The following is a 19,080-nucleotide window of genomic DNA, read 5'->3' on the forward strand; positions in this document are numbered from 1 at the left end:
AGCTCCAACACTTTTTTGGTGTTTTTTGTTCTTCTGTCCTCTGGTGTCACAAGTCGCTGATTTTATTTTCATGCATTTTTATTTGTGTGAGTGTGTGTGTTTGTGTGTGTGTTCAGTAGTTGCTTCACTCAGCTGACCTATCAGCAGTGCTGGGTAGTAACTGATTACAATCAGTCTGGATTACATAATCAGATAAAAAAATTAAGAATTAAAATGGAAAGAAAGAAAATGTTCATAGTTACTTCTAGTTACACTTTATTTTAAAGCTGCAGTCTCCATAAGGTTTTTGGGATAAAAATTATTTAAAATAAATCATTGAGCAATTAGTGTATAAAACTATATCCTTACCTTAGCCCATTTCACAATAGTAAGCTTTTAATGTTTTCCAATTTGAGTGGCACTAGTAGGTTTTCATGGGGAATACTAGCATTCCACCATTCGTCTTTGCATCATTATGTCACATCTGTAAACAGAAAAAAAATAACATTTTGCTTTTGAGGATGGTGCAGGTGACAGATTATTTATAGCCTTTTCTCACAGCAGCTAGAATAATTAAAGGATTAGTTCACCCAAAAATTAAATTTCTGCTGTGTTTTGAGTCTCGTGAAAACAATGTTTCTAGTCTTACTTGATCTTAGTGCTGCGTTCGACACCATAGATCATGACATACTCATAGATCGATTACAAAACTATACAGGTATTCAAGGGCAGGCTCTAAGATGGTTTAGATCCTACCTGTCCGATCGCTACCATTTTGTTTACTTAAATGGGGAGTCATCTCATTTATCAACAGTAAAATATGGAGTGCCACAAGGATCCGTCCTAGGTCCCCTTCTATTTTCAATATATATGTTGCCCCTTGGTAATATTATTAGAAAATACGGAATTAGCTTCCACTGTTATGCTGATGATACTCAGCTATATATCTCAACGAGACCAGATGAAACTTCCCAATTATCTAAGCTAACAGAGTGTGTTAAAAATGTAAAAGATTGGATGACACACAATTTTCTCCAATTAAATTCGGATAAGACAGAGATATTAATTATTGGACCAAAAAACACTACACAGAATCTTGTAGATTACAATCTGCAACTAGACGGATGTACTGTTACTTCCTCTACAGTCAGAAATCTGGGTGTTATATTAGACAGCAATTTGTCTTTTGAAAATCATATTTCCAATGTTACAAAAACTGCATTCTTCCATCTTAGAAACATTGCCAAGCTACGAAACATGTTATCTGTTTCTGATGCAGAAAAGCTAGTTCATGCATTCATGACCTCTAGACTGGACTATTGTAATGCACTTCTAGGTGGTTGTCCTGCTTCTTCAATAAACAAGCTACAGGTCGTCCAAAATGCAGCAGCTAGAGTCCTTACCAGGTCAAGAAAATATGATCATATTACCCCAATTTTACAGTCTCTGCACTGGCTACCTATTAAGTTCCGTATCAGTTACAAATTATCATTACTTACCTATAAGGCCCTAAATGGTTTAGCTCCAGCGTACCTAACTAGCATTCTACCATGTTGCAACCCATCACGCACCCTAAGGTCACAAAACGCTGGACTTTTGGTCGTTCCTAGGATAGCAAAGTCCACTAAAGGAGGTAGAGCTTTCTCACATTTGGCTCCCAAACTCTGGAATAGCCTTCCTGATAATGTTCGGGGTTCAGACACACTCTCTCTGTTTAAATCTAGATTAAAAACACATCTCTTTCACCAAGCATTCGAATAATGTATCTTTTTAATTGTGAGTGTAGTTGCATCTGTTCAAAGTTGCATTTTTATTCATTAGCTTGGGTTAAACTAATTTTACTTTGTTGGATCAGCAGCTATGCTAATGATGTCTGTATTTTGTTTCTATGTTTCGCCACGGGATTTACATCCCGTGGTAACTAGGATTTAAACAAGCTCCAGTCTGGATCCAGAACACCTGAGAAGAGATGATGCTGACCCTCAGAGGACCCCAGATGATGCTAACCTTGAATCAACAAACAGAACTAACAATTATTGCTAAATGTGTGACTGAATCATATAATAACTTAATAATATTGATAGTTCATCGTCTAGCTGACTACGTCTTGTATTATTATTATTATTTTTTCTAAAATCCTGTCAAATGTGAACAAACTACTAGCTACTACTAAATATTGTAGAAACATAATTTTCTGTAAAGTTGCTTTGTAACGATTTATTTTGTAAAAAGCGCTATACAAATAAACTTGAATTGAATTGAATTGAATTGAATGTTTGTATACTGGAGCAAAGGAAGCAAAGTTTCCTTACTTTAGCAAAGGAAAACCAGTCTCCTCTTGATTTATATTGAAATTCTCTGACATTCTTTTTTACACATTCTTGTTATGTACTTCTAATAAGTAACCGTTATTTTGTTTTGATCTCTCTAGTGCATTTCCGCGTGCATCACTTCTGATCAGGGCATTCGCAAAGTCAAACGACATCCACCTGAAACTGCTTCCATTTACAACAGTGAGCGCAAGCTAGAGTCAAGTGATTATTACATTTTGAATATGGATATTTTTCTTACAAAATGCATCGAAGAGGCCCTTTTTTATGGATGGGCGCTTTTTATTTAACTTCTTTTGGACTGATGCATGCAACACCCACTAATTGGCATTAAACAGCTTGAAAGATCAAATACAATTTTTAATACATCTCATATACACCATGTCAACTATGATGTTGTTAACATTAACCATTAAAAAAAAAAGTTAAGTGATCATTAGATTTAATCATCATTGGTAGCATGATTAATTGTAATGTTTTTTTGTTTAGTTGGTCAGAACTAAAATGGCAGACTTGTTACTTATTCAGATGACAATATCTCATACTATATACTTATTCTAGTAAATACAATAACTATGTAATAACTAGGTACTAACCCTGAACCTACCCCTAAACCTAACCCATGTAGTTACCTTGTGTTACCAGAACTTTCTTAGATTAATACACTACAATGTTAGAACACGTACTGTAAAATAAAGTGCAACCGAAAATTCTTATTTGGGGCATGCTTCAAAGACAAAGAATCTGTGATTCCTAAGTACGGTATCCACACTGGTAGATACAGTACTCCTTAAAACATTAGATTAAAATCTGTGCTGAGGAGCAGTACTGAAGCATAAAAAAATCAGTAAAAAAAGTCTCTCACACGGCTCCAGGGGGTGAACAAAGGCCTCCTCGATGCATTTTGTAAGAAAAATATCCATATTCAAAATGTAATAATCACTTGACTCTAGCTTGCCACTCTAAATGGAAGCAGTTTCAGGTGGATGTCGTATGTGTTCGGCTTTGCGAACGCCCTGATCAGAAATGACGCACGCGGAAACGCAGCGGAGAGATCAAAACAAAATAACGATTACTTATTAGAAGTACATAACAAGAATGTGTAAATATGATAATTCTGCAAATAACTGTAACTGCAGGTTCCAAACAGAGATGCCGACACAGAGAAAAAACTTACAAACTTCAGCTTTTTTTACAGTGCAATTACACAGTTAAGTACTGAATATTATTAATTAACTATGTGTACTTACTATATTGTTAGGGTTTGGATTAAGCTTTGTGGGTTCGAGTCTCGGGCCGGCAATACCTTGGGTGCCGCAGCACAAATGGCTGCCCACTGCTCTGGGTGTGTGTTCATTGTGTGTGTGTGTTAGGGGTTGCACCGACTAATCGATAAGTCACTTGAACTCCAACAAATATCATAATTAAGGTATACAATGACACTGATCACAATATTACTCTGATGGGCCAGACTCTGACTGGTACAGTGCAGCTCGTCAAGAATGTTTTCCATGCTAGTATGTCTGAGGTGCTAGCAAACCCTACCACTGTTGGGGTATGCCACATCCAGGAAGGGATGCAGCGATTAACTGGTTTCACAATTAACCACAACCTTTTATACTGCATACAGATGCGTCAGCTCAAGGCTTACGTGCAGTAATATGTTATTATTTTGGTATTATTTGCTTATTACTATTATTATTAGAAACTTTGTGTGATTGCTTATGAGTAGTTGTCGTCAGATGTAATAAGTGCAATCATTCTGGCAATAGAAACTCAAGAAGGACCCAGCATCCCATGGTCAGTCTCATCTATTGAGACATGTCCAGCAGCTCGGAAAATATCTCCATTGTCTGTAAATGAAATCAAAGGGGCTCAAATGAATGACCATGAATCATGTCTTGTATATGAATGCAAACTGTCTGGTAAAACCAAAAGTGAAACTGCTCAAAACAGTCAGCCTAAAAACAAAATGCCTGTTTCACGAAGGGGGGAAACACACCATCAAGGAGGGTATCCTTTGCCTAGCCACTTACACCTGCACCCAGTTGGTCCTGCCGGAGATGGAATGATCTTGTGAGAGCTTCACAATCAAATGTGCCATCAAGGTACAGATCACACACTCTCACTCATCTGTGAACATTTCTTTTGCCAGTATATGCAGGCAGACATTGAGAACTATGCTTGTTCTCTATTAAAATGCTGGACAGTTACAAAAACTGTGGCGCTAGAAAAATTTGTGTAAAACACATAAGGGATGGTTAAAATTGTTTGTTTAAATTATGCAAATGAAAAGTTAGTTTTCGTGGTTTCTTTTGGATCTGTGATCTGTTAGTTAAACTAAGGTGTGTTGGTAATTGACTAGTTTTGCCTGATGATACACTAGGGGGAACTTTCGCGGGTTTTTCTCAATCTGCATTAAGTTTCAGTAGAGAGAACACCTCCGGAGTTTTGTGTCATTAATATTTCTCCCTTTTCAGGTAACAGGAATAATGCTTGTTAAAAAGTGTAAAATAGGTTAATGCATAATATTTAACTTTTTATAGTGGATATTTTAAATGCTTTATATGTGTTTGATTGAGTTAAAACTGATGCATAGTAAATGGATTGGTAAGAGGGAGTGTAGCGACTCCATTTTGTGCACGGAAAGCACCAGATGCACGTGGAAATTAGTCTTACAAAGTTAAACTTTGATGCTTTATGTGTAAATGAGTGTTTATTCTAAAATTAATTGTTTAGTTGTGCCAGAAATGTATTTATAATATATATATATATATATATATATAGAGAGAGAGAGAGAGAGAGAGAGAGTGAGAGAGAGAGAGAGAGAGATGTTTGATGTTTGAGTATGTATTTATAAGGAAATATGTATTTTAAGAAAGAACAATAGTTTAAAAAGTAAATTTTTATTTATAAGAGAGTATTTTGATTATTTCAAGTGTATCCGTTGTAGTTAACTATTTTTTACAACTAGTCTTGGTACAGTATTAAATTATAATAATTCTGGACCCTCAAAGAACACAAGCAATGTTGTGAAAATGTCATTAATTGCAATTTGTCTTCAATATGCAAATAGTTTCAGTAGAGTAAGTTTCACAGATGGAATTTTATTCAATATTAAATCCCCTTTTGCAGAGTATAATATAGTAATTCTGTAGTAATTAGGATGGAGTATTACTGTACTTTTTAAGGGTGTTATCTTTCTTCCACCCTCTATGCTCACCTTGGCAGTATTATCGCCATTGGCTAGTACATTTTTTAGTTTACTTGCCAGAATAATATACTATTTTACATATATATGTACTAAACTACTAAATGATTCCCCCAAATCAGCTTATCTTTGTGAAATGGCAGAGCTTCGTAAATATCTAAATGTACACTGTTAACATCAGTCAATCAAGCATTATATTATGATTATCAATATAGCACCATTTAGAACTAAAACTTGGTAACCATGTACAAATACATATTTGTAATTTTAACTGAACTTAGGATTGGTGCTTAAGATATTGTTGGTCATATATAATAGTAATTATTATTAAAAGATAATACTACTACTACTATTACTACAAACAGCTGGGTTCATGAATATTAATAATGTTGTCAGCGTTTGCTCGAAATGATTTGCTGAAATCAAAACAGGGACTGTAATAGATAAGCGTCAGCCAATGAGATCGTCGTTTGTGCAGTTAGTTAGCGCATTAGTATTCGAGAAACCGGCAGTATCTTAAATAATTCTAAATGAACTCTTTTTCTTTGACAGGATGCTGCGCATCCATTGAGATGAATTAAAAAATAGCACAGATAGCTTGAGGTAGAGTAAACTCTGAAGCACTGAGTCAGAGTTTTCGGTAGGTGAAAATATATCAGTGCTAAATTTGCAATTAGCCTTCAACTCACGCACTGGCAAGTAAAATCTAAGAATTTATTAGCCAATGGCTAACGATAGAAATTATTTAGTCAAGTAAGATTTAGTGGCATATGCGAGTGATTTAGAGAGTGTTTGCCTGAGACTGACATCTAGTAGACATTTCATGCTTTACAGACTCACAGACACGCCTGTTTTACACATGTCACTCAAACACAGAACTTTTTCTTTTTGACTGGAGGGGAAGTGCGATTGAGGTGTCGTGTGTTTGTGTCTCTGTATTCATGCAGTAAAATGGCAGGGGCCAGATTTTCTCAGGATGAGCTTTCATGTCCAGTGTGTCTGGATATCCTGAAGGATCCCGTGGCCATTCCCTGTGGACACAGTTACTGTAAGAGCTGTATTACAGACTGCTGGGATCAGGAGGATCAGAAGAGAGTCTACAGCTGTCCTCAGTGCAGACAGACCTTCAGCCCAAGACCTGCTTTAGCTAGAAACACCATGCTGGCTGAAGTGGTGGAGAAACTGAAGAAGACCAGACTCTCTGCTGACTGTTACGCTGGAGCTGGAGATGTGCAGTGTGACGTCTGTACTGGAGAAAAACACCTAGCCATCAAGTCCTGTCTGGTGTGTCAGGAATCTTACTGTCAACATCATTTTGAGCGTCATGAGGAATTTCATTCACGTAAGCCACACAAAGTGATTGAAGCCACTGGACGACTGCAGGTGATGATCTGCCAGAAACATGAGAAACATCTGGAGATGTACTGTATTACTGACCAACAATGCATTTGTGAGCTATGTACAAAATATGAACATAAAGACCATGACACTGTATCAGCTGCAGCACAGAGGACAGAGAATCAGGTATTTAAAACTAGCGCTTAAACTTGTAGTGTGAGTCAAGATTTAATCTTCATGTTAATTAATGTACAATAGTTGTAAACAATCATCCTTTCTGGAGTTTACAGCCTTTTGTGATCAGTTCCACTTTTACTGGATTCATCTGTTCACATAATGATTAAGTGCCAGTACTTTTTTTTTTTATACTGACTGTCATCTGTTTGTCCTGCAGAAGCAGCTGAAGGAGACACAGAATACGTTCCAGCAGAGAATCCAGCAGGAAGAGAAAGATCTCCAGCAGCTGAGATAGACTGTGGAGTCTCATAAGGTGAGTCTGGAGAAGAAGAGACGTTTGTCTCCGTCTCAGTTCAGACTCACTGAAGCTGAATAACTGTGTGTCCTAACAGCACTCTGCACAGACAGCAGAGGAATACAGTGAGAGGATCTTTACTGAGCTCATCCTCTCCATTGAGAGACGCTGCTCTGGCCTGGTACAGCTCCTGATTCCTGATATCAAAAATCAGGAAAAGATTGCAGTGAGTCGAGCTGAAGAACAACTGGAGCGACTGGAGCAGGAGATCAATGATCTGAGGAGGAGAGACGCCGAGCTGGAGCAGCTTTCACACACACAGGATCACATCCAGTTCCTGCAGGTAACACAGATCTAGAAGAACAGGATCAGAGTGGACTTGAGCAGATCCTGCTGTGACAGAGACTCACAGAGAAACAGTTCATGAGTGTCTTATTTTATAATCATCAGAGTCTCATCAGATCATCTTCTTTTGAAAGAGGCACCACTTCGGAAATATCTTCGGAATCATTTCTCTGAGCTCTTTCTTCTGTAAGATATATTTAGCGGCAAAACACCCTAGCACTACCAACAATTCAAAACCTCACAAAACTATTTTTTACATATTCAAAATCAGATCAGGTGATTTTCAAAGCAGATAAAATGTATTTTTATTTGCCTGCATGATAAATCTGACCATGAAGACCCCAAACATGAAGTGATGCTGCATATAAGCAATCATTCCCACAAAGATTTTGAGTTTTTAGCTGAAAATGTGTTCCTTAGTGATATTGTTACAGGTGGCATGATAACAGAATAGTGGATCCAAGTGCAAGCTTTATTAAAGAGTGTAATCAAAACAGGCAGGGTCAACAGATCCAAATAACAGGTGTTGGTCAGGGTAGGCAGTAAATGATTACAAACCAGGGAACAATTCAAAGACAAAAACACAAATGCAAGAAAACAAGGAAATACTTAGAAATATCCACTAACAGCCAAACAAAGCTTAGCAATGTGTGAGTGTGCGACTTAAATAGTCCTCCTAATGGGAAATAGATGTGTAAATAAGAACTTTCTAGACTGGGGTTTCTGGGAAATGGAGTCCAAGGTGAGAAGGTGAAGGTAAGGGATGGAAATTCCTCTAGAGGAGCTCATTGGCACTCCAGCTGGAGATCATGACAGGGTCCTCCCCAAGAATCAGCTTCCAGATGCTCCCCAAAGAATCACAGAATTCCAGGATGAAGGTGGCATGGAGGCGGAACAGGGGGAAGGATGGAGGGCAAGGTCCCTGTTGAGGTGGAGGACCTGGAGACTGAGTCAGAGTGGAATGAGCAGGTGGAGCCGAAGACCACTAGAGTGGAGCTAAGTCCGGATGGCATACCCCCAGAGGTGCTGAAGAACTGTGACTTTGATGACATCATTCTAGATTTCTGCAACCTTGCTCTGCTGCACAATCGGCTGCCTGATATGTGGTCTCTATCAAACATCGTGCCAGTGCCCAAATCCGGAGACCTCTGGAAGCCTCTGGAAACCTCTGGATCTGATGACCAACAGGGTGGAGCTGATGGTGCTGAGAACTACTCTGCAGCCATAACAGGACAGGCAGACAGTACAGAGATGGCATCTTTGGCCTTGACAGGAGAGTCTGAGAGATCAAAGATTGCCTCCTTACCCGGGACAGAGCAGGCGAAGAGCTCATAAACAGCCTTTTTGTCTGGGACAAAACAGACAAAGAGCTCAGAGATGGCCTCCTTGTATGGTATAGGACAGGTGAAAAACACTGATATGGCCTCCTTTTCCGAGACAGGACAGGCAAAAAAAACACAGAGATGGCTTCCTTGTCTGGGACAAGAGAGACAAAGAGCTCAGACACAGCCTCCTTGGCCAGGACAGGCAAAGAGATCATTGATGGCCTCCTTGTCCGAGACAGGACTGACCGAGTGTTCAGAAGTGGGCACCACTGACCAGAGAGGAGCTGAAGTAGACTCCTTCGACACAGGAGGAACTGGAGCACACTCATGGACTGCAGCAGGCATCAGACCAGACACACAGACCGGAGCAGGTTCTGAAGCGGATTCAGCAGATTCAATGCAGTGTTTAGCCCAAACAGGCAGGATGGCCATTAAAGGGAGCACAGAGAATAGGGGAACAGCTTCTAAGACAGTCAATACTGAGGCCCTTGGAATACCAACGTAACCAGCAGTGGGTCCACCAAACTGAAAATGGGCTCCAAATGTCTTTGGCCATGAGGGCTGAAGATTGGTGGGACATCCATGCCAGCTGGAAGAGGCTCTTGATTGGTGGCCATGTTGTGAACTGGGACCACAAGAGGGGAAGGTGCATAAAAACTGGACATGGTGGTGGTCTTGATGGACCAGGTGCCGAGACCAGCGGAACTTGGTGTGTCCTGCCCCAATACCCCCCAAAAAAGTGTTTAGGGGGGATATACTCCTTGAAAGCACAGACAGTGAGGGATCCAGAAACTGACAAAGCAACCCTCGAGAGGACATCTCGAATGAATATTGACTTCAATGGTTCATTTATATAAAAAGGTCTATGACTTTGGTCCTTAAGGGAATGCATTTCCTGCTGGAGGCAATCTAACCAGGTTTGCTGAGTCAATGATTGGCCTGGAAAGAATCAAATAGCTGCTGAGTATTCTGACTCCTGACAATATATTAAGGACAAACAACTGAAACATTTCTACAACATTAACACTGGTAATCCAGACCCCTGGGCAATGTAGAAATCCAATTCTTTAAGACAGTTGTTTTGAGTAAACCGGTTCAACTCACTAGTTTGTCCTTTTTGAATAAACATTGAGAAACCATAAAAACATTACTTCCCTTAATTCAAGTGTTTGGTTCACACATACGCATATAAGTGGCTCATCTGTATTTGGTCTAATCAAGTCAAACTAATTCCTCAGTTCAGTGACTGTTGGAGGAACTGGAGGTATTCATTTAATGTTCCTTGTTATAGATTTTTTATTCTCAAAGACAGAAAGCTACTGACTTACATTTTATGATTTACCAAGGACCATGGTTTCAGCCTAAAATCTTTAATGTACAGTACTACTGAAAAAAGCCTTTAAGATACAGTCAGGTCCTGTTTGCTTTCAAGGTGCTAAAGCATTGTTAAGTCACACCAGGATTTCATGATTCTTCGACTGCAAAATTTAATGCAAAATGAAACACCACATTATTTGCAGAACCTTGTATTTTTGACTGATATCCTGATGAGACTGATAGCTAATATACAGCCTCATGTTTGTGAAGTTTTAGTGTCACTAAATTGCTGTAAAGTTCGCACAAATCTGATGTTCCTGCAGGTTATTGGGTGAAGCGTGGAGCTGATGTATGTTTATTTCTGTTTTTTGTAGAGTTTCCAGTCTCTCTCAGCACCTCCTGAATCTACAGATGTAAATGATGATATCTTTAGTTCTCTCTTCTCTTTGGATGACCTGAGAGAATCTGTCCATCAACTGAGAGACAAACTGGAGAATTCCTGCAAAGAGGATCTCAAGAAGATCTCAGACAGAGGTAAAGTCCTGGAGTCCATCATCATGTCATATCATAAAGCACTTCATATAGAAATGTCTAAGGAGTGGATGCATGATCATGAGAATCACACTGTTCATATCTCTTTTTTCCACAGTCATATCCACTAAGATCAGGAAAAACATCCTACAATGTAAGTCAGTAAGAAAACAAGCAGAAAATTAATTGAGTGTGTTCATGTTCTTCCTTTTATTGTTGATTAAATAAATGATGATTTGCACAGGATATCTGGTCAACTGTAATGAGACACTGATGCAGGGCTCCAGACAAAAAAAAATCAACCTAGGAGACATTGGCTCCTATAAGAAACAAAATTAGGCGCCAAATTATTTTTTTTAGGTGACACATAATAAACATGTTTTATTTATTTTTTAACACTTTAACATTTAAGTCATACTGTCATATGTTTATGTCTTCACTTTTATTGTCCACGTTTTAATCCATCTTTCAGATGTCCTTGGCACTAATATACACTTAAAGTGGGAACTAAGTGTATTTTTCAACATGAGAACTATACAGTCACAAATAATTGTTTATTTCACAGAATCTGTGCCAATATCATTGATAATAACTATATCAGGATCTCTTGGCCACTGAGTGTAGTTTGGAATTCTTCTCAGTGCATCCTATAAATGTTGTCACATGTCCTCTCGACAAATCTAGTTGTTTTCTTCATTAGTAACATGCAATTTTATGGGAGATGTTAAACTTTATCTTTAGCTCCTTGGATTCTTTCTTATCATCAAATAAATAGGTTAAGTAAAACCATGAATATGCAACAGCGCATTACATTTAAGAAAATCATCAGATTGTGCCATCAGATTTTTGAGTCATAACATGGAATGTAGTGATACACTGATCATGAAGTGTTCAGCTACATAAAAAGATCAAACGGATTCATAATTCCTGATTCTGATGTGTTTTATCTCCATCAGATTCCCATCAGCTCACTCTGGATCCGAACACAGCACATAAACGTCTCCGTCTTTCTGAGAACAACAGAGTGATTACTGGAACTAAAACAGATCAGTCATATCCCGATCATCCAGAAAGATTTGATGTGTATCAGCAGGTGTTGTGTAGAGAGAGTGTGTGTGGACGCTGTTACTGGGAGCTGGAGTGGAGAGGAGGTGAACATGGTGTGCGAATATCAGTGTCATATAAGAGCATCAGCAGGAAGGGACAGAATAAGGCATGTTTGTTTGGAAACAATGATCAGTCCTGGAGTTTGCAGTGCAATCCCCCCAGTTACTTATTCAGACACAATAACATTGTGACTGATCTCCCTGTAGAGTCCATCAGCAGTAGAATAGGAGTGTTTGTGGATCACAGTGCAGGAATTCTGTCCTTCTACAGCGTCTCTGACACAATGAGCCTCATCCACACAGTCCAGACCACATTCACTCAGACGCTCTATCCTGGGTTTTATGTTTCTAGGGGATCAAGAGTGGAACTGTGTTGATGAAACCCATAATGCTTTGAGCTGCATGATAAATCAGTAACAGAGATGTTATAGAGTCTCTTCTTTTCTCTTCTTTACTTCAGCTGAACTTCTTTCATTGAAATAACATGTCAGAATAATTGTAATAAATCCTCATTTAGACAGATGTGTTTCTGTACTTTTTATGTGTATCAGTGAAATTATTTTTCAATTCAAATGTTCACAGTCAATAAATCATTTATACTATTCACATTATATAGCTCTGGCCCTCTTCAGCATTTTGTGTTCTTCTGTCAATGCTGAGTATGATGTGTTCCTAGTTCCTGGAACAACATTTTAATAAAAAAATAAAGTCTTGATCATAACCAGTGGTGTATAAAGTACCTAAAAGTCATACTCAAGTAAAAGTACAGATATCTTACCAGAAAATAACTTCGGTAGAAGTTGAAGTCACCGTTTAGAATATTACTTGAGTAAAAGTCTTAAAGTATGTGATATTTATTGTACTTTAGTACGAAAAGTATTTTTAAAATCCTAAACATACTTAAGTATTAAAAGTAAATGTAAAAGAAGCAAATATGTTGTTGTGTTCCATTTTAACTATGTATTCCATTTTGTATTTTTGGGTAAGAATAAAAAGCACTTCATCTGCTACTTAATATCTTTTACTCCAACATAAGGAAACATTTCTGGAATCTGCATTTAAAAATAGCATTTAGATGTATTTACACAGTTTATGTATCTCTGAGGGGACATTAATACATTTACACTGCACCTACAGATGTATAAATAGGCCTAATGATTTGTTTTTAACAAAAAAAAACATTAAAGACTGATATTTAAAATAACTTAAAAGATGAAATATATACTCGAAGTATGGCATAAACGTTTTTTGTTTCTGCTGTAAAGTTGGGAATTTTAACATGGGGAGTCTATGAGATTGACTCCTTTTTGCAACCAGCCTCTAGCTACTAGTTGATAAATTCCAGTTTAAGTCACTTCCTTGTTGGCCTGACGAGTTATTAGATTATGCCTAACTTTTTCTTTGGACTGTTACAAGGTCTTGGCGCATAAAGAAGATCTGTAAAGTTGCAAAGACTAAAGTCTTAAATCCAAAGAGATATTCTTTATTAAAGTTACGAGTCAATAACACACCCCTACAATGGCTCATTCTAACACGCTTCCACATGTCTATGTCATGATTTGGGAAGATTTGCATAACGCCACTCAAATGTTCAGGCAAAGAAAGGAGGTGTAACTTTAATTGTCGCTGTTGCCAATGGTGCTCTGTCGTGGAGATGCTGTGTGTTTCCTTGTGAAAGTGAAACTACTTTTTTTGGCTTCATAAAAGAGAACACCACTAGAAATCAGTGCAAATCAGTGAATGTTCCGAAGTGAAGTAAACTTCAACAGATTTCTCCTGCTCAGGGATTAGGGCGCAATGAACACTGTGTAGGGACCATGTCAATCAGAAGATAGTTCATGCAAAGAGCTTACTTCTAACAAGCTGATTATCTGAATTAGATATGTTAAAAAAGAAAGACATACAAAATATGCAGAGCTGATGGTGATTCTATTCTATTCTATTCCTGGCTTTGACAGAAAAACCAATCCAACAGGAACCCAGAGATGCCCAGCACACAAGAGCTACTCACTACTGTGGCTCAGCATGAGGCCTCAGTTCAACATCATAAAGCAGTGCTTCATGATGTTGTGATGGTTCACATTCATGATGGTTAAGCATTCTCAATTACTGTCTGATGTCATGACCTCTGTCCGTCAAATCTTTGATCGTCTGCCCTCTACTCAAGCTACGGCCATAACTGCAGATTCTGTTCCACTTCCAGGTCCTCAAACGTCAGCTCCCCTTGTAGAACCCCACCTACCTCCACAACAACAGTTCTCTGGAGACCCCAGTGCTTGCTGTGGATTCCTCAATCTGTGTTCCCTCACATTTGAGCTACAGACCTCATCCTTCCTTTCAGATAGGACCAAGTTTGCATATGTCATCACACTCCTTTCTGGCAAGAACCTCTCCTGGTCAACAGCTATTTGGAATGCCCAGAGCCCTTTCTGTTCAGGTTATTCTGAATTTGAGGAGGAATTCAAATGTGTCTTTGATCATCCCATCAGTGGTCAAGAAGCATCTAAACGTTTGTTGTCTCTATGCCTGGACATTTCCGTTCTGCCTACCCAGAGCCCTCGGGAAACGCTCTGTCCTATACAGGCAAGGAAGGACTGTAACGGAATTAATCATATTGCCCCACCTTCCAATTAGGGATTGTTTCTCCCCATCACACTCACTTGGGAAAATCATAAGCATCAACTCAATGCCTTGGTGGACTCATGTGCAGCCGGGAACTTTATGGACCTCTCTCTTGCTAAGAGTCTCCAGATCCCCTCAGAATCACTCGCTACCCCTCTGACAGTTACTGCTCTGGATGGAAGGTCTCTAGGTCCAGGCAAAGTAACACTTCTTATCTCTATCCTTCGTCTCTCTGGTCGCCAACACCAGGAGGAGTTGTGTTTTCATCTGATACAGTCTCCAGAATTCGCGGTTATCCTTGGTCACCCCTGGCTTCTTCATCATAACCCTCATCCTTACTGATCCACTGCCACTATCCTCAGTTGGGGTCCCACTTGTCATGTTACCTGTTTAGTCCAGAGCTCCCCTGACCCTATTCTCAAGTCTTAAGATCCCCTAGACCTTTCTCAAGTCCCATCTCAAGGCAGTCTTCAATAAAAAGAAAGACAACCTCTTTACCACCACACCATTGACCTGCTTCCAGGTACCTGTCCCTCCAGAGGCCACATCTTTTCGTTGTCTTCTCCTGAACTTGCTGCCATGGACAACTACATTGAAGAGGCCCTCACAGCAGGGATTATTCGTATGTGGATCGACAGGAAAAAAGGATAGTGGTCTTCGGCTGTGCATAGATTACAGAGGCCTCAACAAAATCACCATCCGAAATAGTTATTAATTGCCTCTTATGGCTACAGCCTTTGAGTTATTGCAGGGAGCTTCAATATTTACCAGATTTGACTTGCGCAATGCTACTTGTTTGTCCCTAAAGCTTATCGCTCACAGGTTCTTCAGTGGGGTCACTCCTCACCTGCCATGCAGGTACCACTCGCACCCTTAAATTCCTCCATAGACATTTTTGGTGGCCGACCATCAAGGAGGATACCAAGATCTTTGATATCACCTATCCCACATGCAATCAGGGGAAGGTCTCCCATCGTTCACCTAGAGGGTTGCTCCATCCTCTCTCTATACCACAAAGATTGTGGTCTCACCTCTCCATGGATTTCATGACCATGCTCCTGCCATCCAAAGGTAACACCATCATTATGGCTGTTGTTGACAGATTTTCTAAGGCTGGCAGATTCATTCCTTTGCCTAAATTGCCAACTGCTAAAGAGACTGCGGAGTTGATCATTAACCATGTTTTCAGAGTTTTTGGCATCCCAAAGGACATTGTTTCTGATCGAGGCCCTCAGTTCAGCTCTCGTTTCTGGAGGGCATTCTGTCAACTTTTGGGGGCTAGTATGAATTTATCTTCTGGATTCCATCCTGATTTCATTGGCCAAAGGGAGAGGTTGAACCAGGATCTGTAAACTACTCTGAGATGCATGGCTGCCAACAACCCATCTTCTAGGTCATCTTTCATTATGTGTACGCTTCTCAGCCACAGGCATGTTTCCCCATTTGAATGTCAGTTTGGTTATGCCCCTCCACTGTTACCTGACCAAGAAGTTGAAGTTGGAGTTCCCTCTGCTCAACAGTTCATCTGACGTTGTCGTTTGACCTGGAAGAAGGCTCAGCACAAGCTTTTTAGAGTCTCTCAGAGGTCTCTTTAGAGTCTGCCCCAACTCTGCATCTTGGACAAATAGTTTGGCTCTCCACAAAGAACCTTCCCTTATGAGTAGAGTCCCACAAACTCTCACAGCGATTCATTGGACCTTTCAACACTGCAAGGAAAGTTAACTCTGTTACCTACCGATTATACTTACATAAGTCCTTAAAGATTAATCCCACATTTCATGTTTGCCTTCTAAAACCTGTTTTGTCTTCACCTTTTGCTCTGGCAGGTAAACCTACCCCTCCTCCAAGCATCATTGGAGGCCAACTAGCTCACACAGTCCACCGTATACTGGATTCCTGTCTGGTGCGAGGATCTCTTCAGTATCTTGTGAACTGGGAAGGCTATGGCCGGAGGATGTGTTCCTGCCAGAGACATCTTGGACCCCAAATTGATTCGGGATTTTCTATCAAATCAACGATATCGCTGTGGATGAAGTGACCCCAACTAACCAAGCGGCGGCAAGGAACCGAAAATCCATCAGTGACAGAATGGAGAAAAAAACCTTGGGAGAAACCAGGCTCAGTTGGGGGGCCAGTTCTCCTCTGAACAGACGAAACCAGTAGTTCAATTCCAGACTGCAGCAAAGTCAGATTGTGCAGAAGAATCATATGTTTCCTGTGGTCTTGTCCTGGTGCTCCTCTGAGACAAGGTATTTACAGGGGATCTGTATCTGGGGCTCTAGTTGTCCTGGTCTTTGCTGTCTTTCAGTGATGTAGAGATCCTTTCTAGGAGCTGATCCACCATCTGGTCTGGATACGTACTGGATCCGGGTGAGTGCAGTGACCCTCTTATCTGAATACAGACTGGATCTGGTGGCAACGGTGACCTCAGAATAAGAGAAAAACAGACTAATATTAGCGTAGGGGCCATTCTTTTAATGATGTAGCAAGTACATAGGGTGTTATGGGAAGTGTTCCTGGTTCCGGTTTACCTAATTAATGCAGCCTAAAAATCCTTAAACGGATTTGGAAATTAATAGCATATTAGTATGTTTGGAGGTCTTGCATTTTGTTCGGCAAAGTCCTACAGTATATTAAGCATGCCCATGCAACAGGTGCATACACTTACTTGTGACTCTCATGCTGGAGACCCAAGTTCTAGTCCTGGCTCTTACAAGTATACTGCAAGTGTATTTTATTAAGTATAATTAAATAAAGTTAAATTATATTTTAAGTATACTTTATGTAGCAAGTATACAAATATCAATGTTCTAGGTATACTTGTAAGTGTACAGTTTCAATACTCTTTGGGACTAAAATGGCCCACTTTCTAGTATATATAAAGTACACTTTGAGTACACTATTAGTTTACCTCTATGTTTGCAGTTTGTACTGCAATTATACTAAAAGTGAACTCATAAGTATACTGATAGTTTACTAATTAAATACTTCGTACACTTTGAAGTATACTCTCAGTGAACTACTAGTTTAGTAGTTTTATACTGCAAGTATACTCATAAGTTTTCTTTAAGTGAACTTATCATCATCCTTTAATTATACTACTATGTCACTATTTAGTTTTTAATGTGTATATATATTTTGTTGTATGAATATCTGAACATACAAAACATCCAAAAAAAGAACAGGATATCTGTTTGCAAACAAACATTTTATTCTAGCATCATGCACTCTTTTTTTCTGCATCATGCATTCTTCGGTCAATGTTTTATTCCATAACATTATAGTTTTGATGCTATTTATATCTGATGATAATGTTACATGTGTTAGTAGCTGTTGTTTCTTCTTCTCCACTTCTTTTTTTTTTGGGGGGGGGGGGGGGGGGGGGGGTTCTGTACACAAGATGTGTACTAGCGCCCTCTACTATATAGCAATGAAAACACAGATTCTAGGAGCACAAGTATAGCTCAAATATATTTAGAATTTTTGTAAGTATAGGTCAAGTATACTTATATGTAATTTTAAATATATTTCTGAGGAGTACATAAAGCCCATTTCTTAGAAGTACATAAAAAGTAAACTATAAGCATACTTTCCTATTTTTTGTTTAAAAGCAATATTCTAATAGCACATTTGTATAAAGTTGGCTGTGTTCACAATGTGCGTTAGTGTGTGTGTGTGTGTGTGTGTGTGTGTGTGTACTTAAATACAGAGCAATAATTCCAAGTATAGATCACCATAATTTTCACGTCACTTTCACTGACACAATAAATTTGATCATATCTGGATACACGTTCTCATATATGTGAGACATTATATTTATATATGTTAAATTATATGTGTAGCCAATATTTATATATGAAAAAATATATATAATTCCATATATGAAAATATATTCAAATAAATATGTACCTTTAATTGTGTTTATACATTGCTAATATATATTCCCATATAAATGTGACTAAATGAGCACCATATATGTTTACATATATTCCCCAATATATGGAAAGTGGCAATTCCTAGTGTAGCGTTATGTTTAATAGGTTTCATAATGTTGATTATATTAATTTAATATATTATTCTTGTTGCATGGAGTCAGAGACTTTGGATCCATATGCAGTATGTTTAATAAGAATGGTCAGACAGGCAGAATTCAGGTAACAGCGTCAAGTGTGTCAAGGGATATCCAGAAACAATAACAATACCAGGCAGAGGTCGGGGCAGGCGGCAGAGTATCACAGGTGGTGTATACAATCTAAAGTCAGACACGGAAAGAACAAACACAGGGAAAATGCTTGACAGCAACACAACAAGCTGAGAGAACTTTGCGGGGTGCAACAGACAGGATGTGATGAGGCTCTGTAAGTTCAGCTGAGATGTGACGAGACTCTGGAAGATCTGTTGTGGCATGATGAAGCTCTGGATGATCTGTTGATGAATTTCTGGAAGATCGGTAGTGATTTGACTGAGCTCATAAGTCAGCATAGTCCATAATGTCTCTTAAACT

The 19,080-nt window shown here is 39.0% G+C and overlaps 1 pseudogene; it reads left to right on the top strand.

Annotated features, from left to right (window-relative positions):
* Positions 1-6,471: 6,471 nt before the first annotated feature.
* LOC113042708 (tripartite motif-containing protein 16-like) lies at positions 6,472-12,637 on the top strand (annotated as a pseudogene).
* The last annotated feature ends 6,443 nt before the right edge of the window (positions 12,638-19,080 follow it).

This window comes from Carassius auratus, chromosome 24 (assembly GCF_003368295.1).
Source record: "Carassius auratus strain Wakin chromosome 24, ASM336829v1, whole genome shotgun sequence".
Taxonomy (NCBI): domain Eukaryota; kingdom Metazoa; phylum Chordata; class Actinopteri; order Cypriniformes; family Cyprinidae; genus Carassius; species Carassius auratus.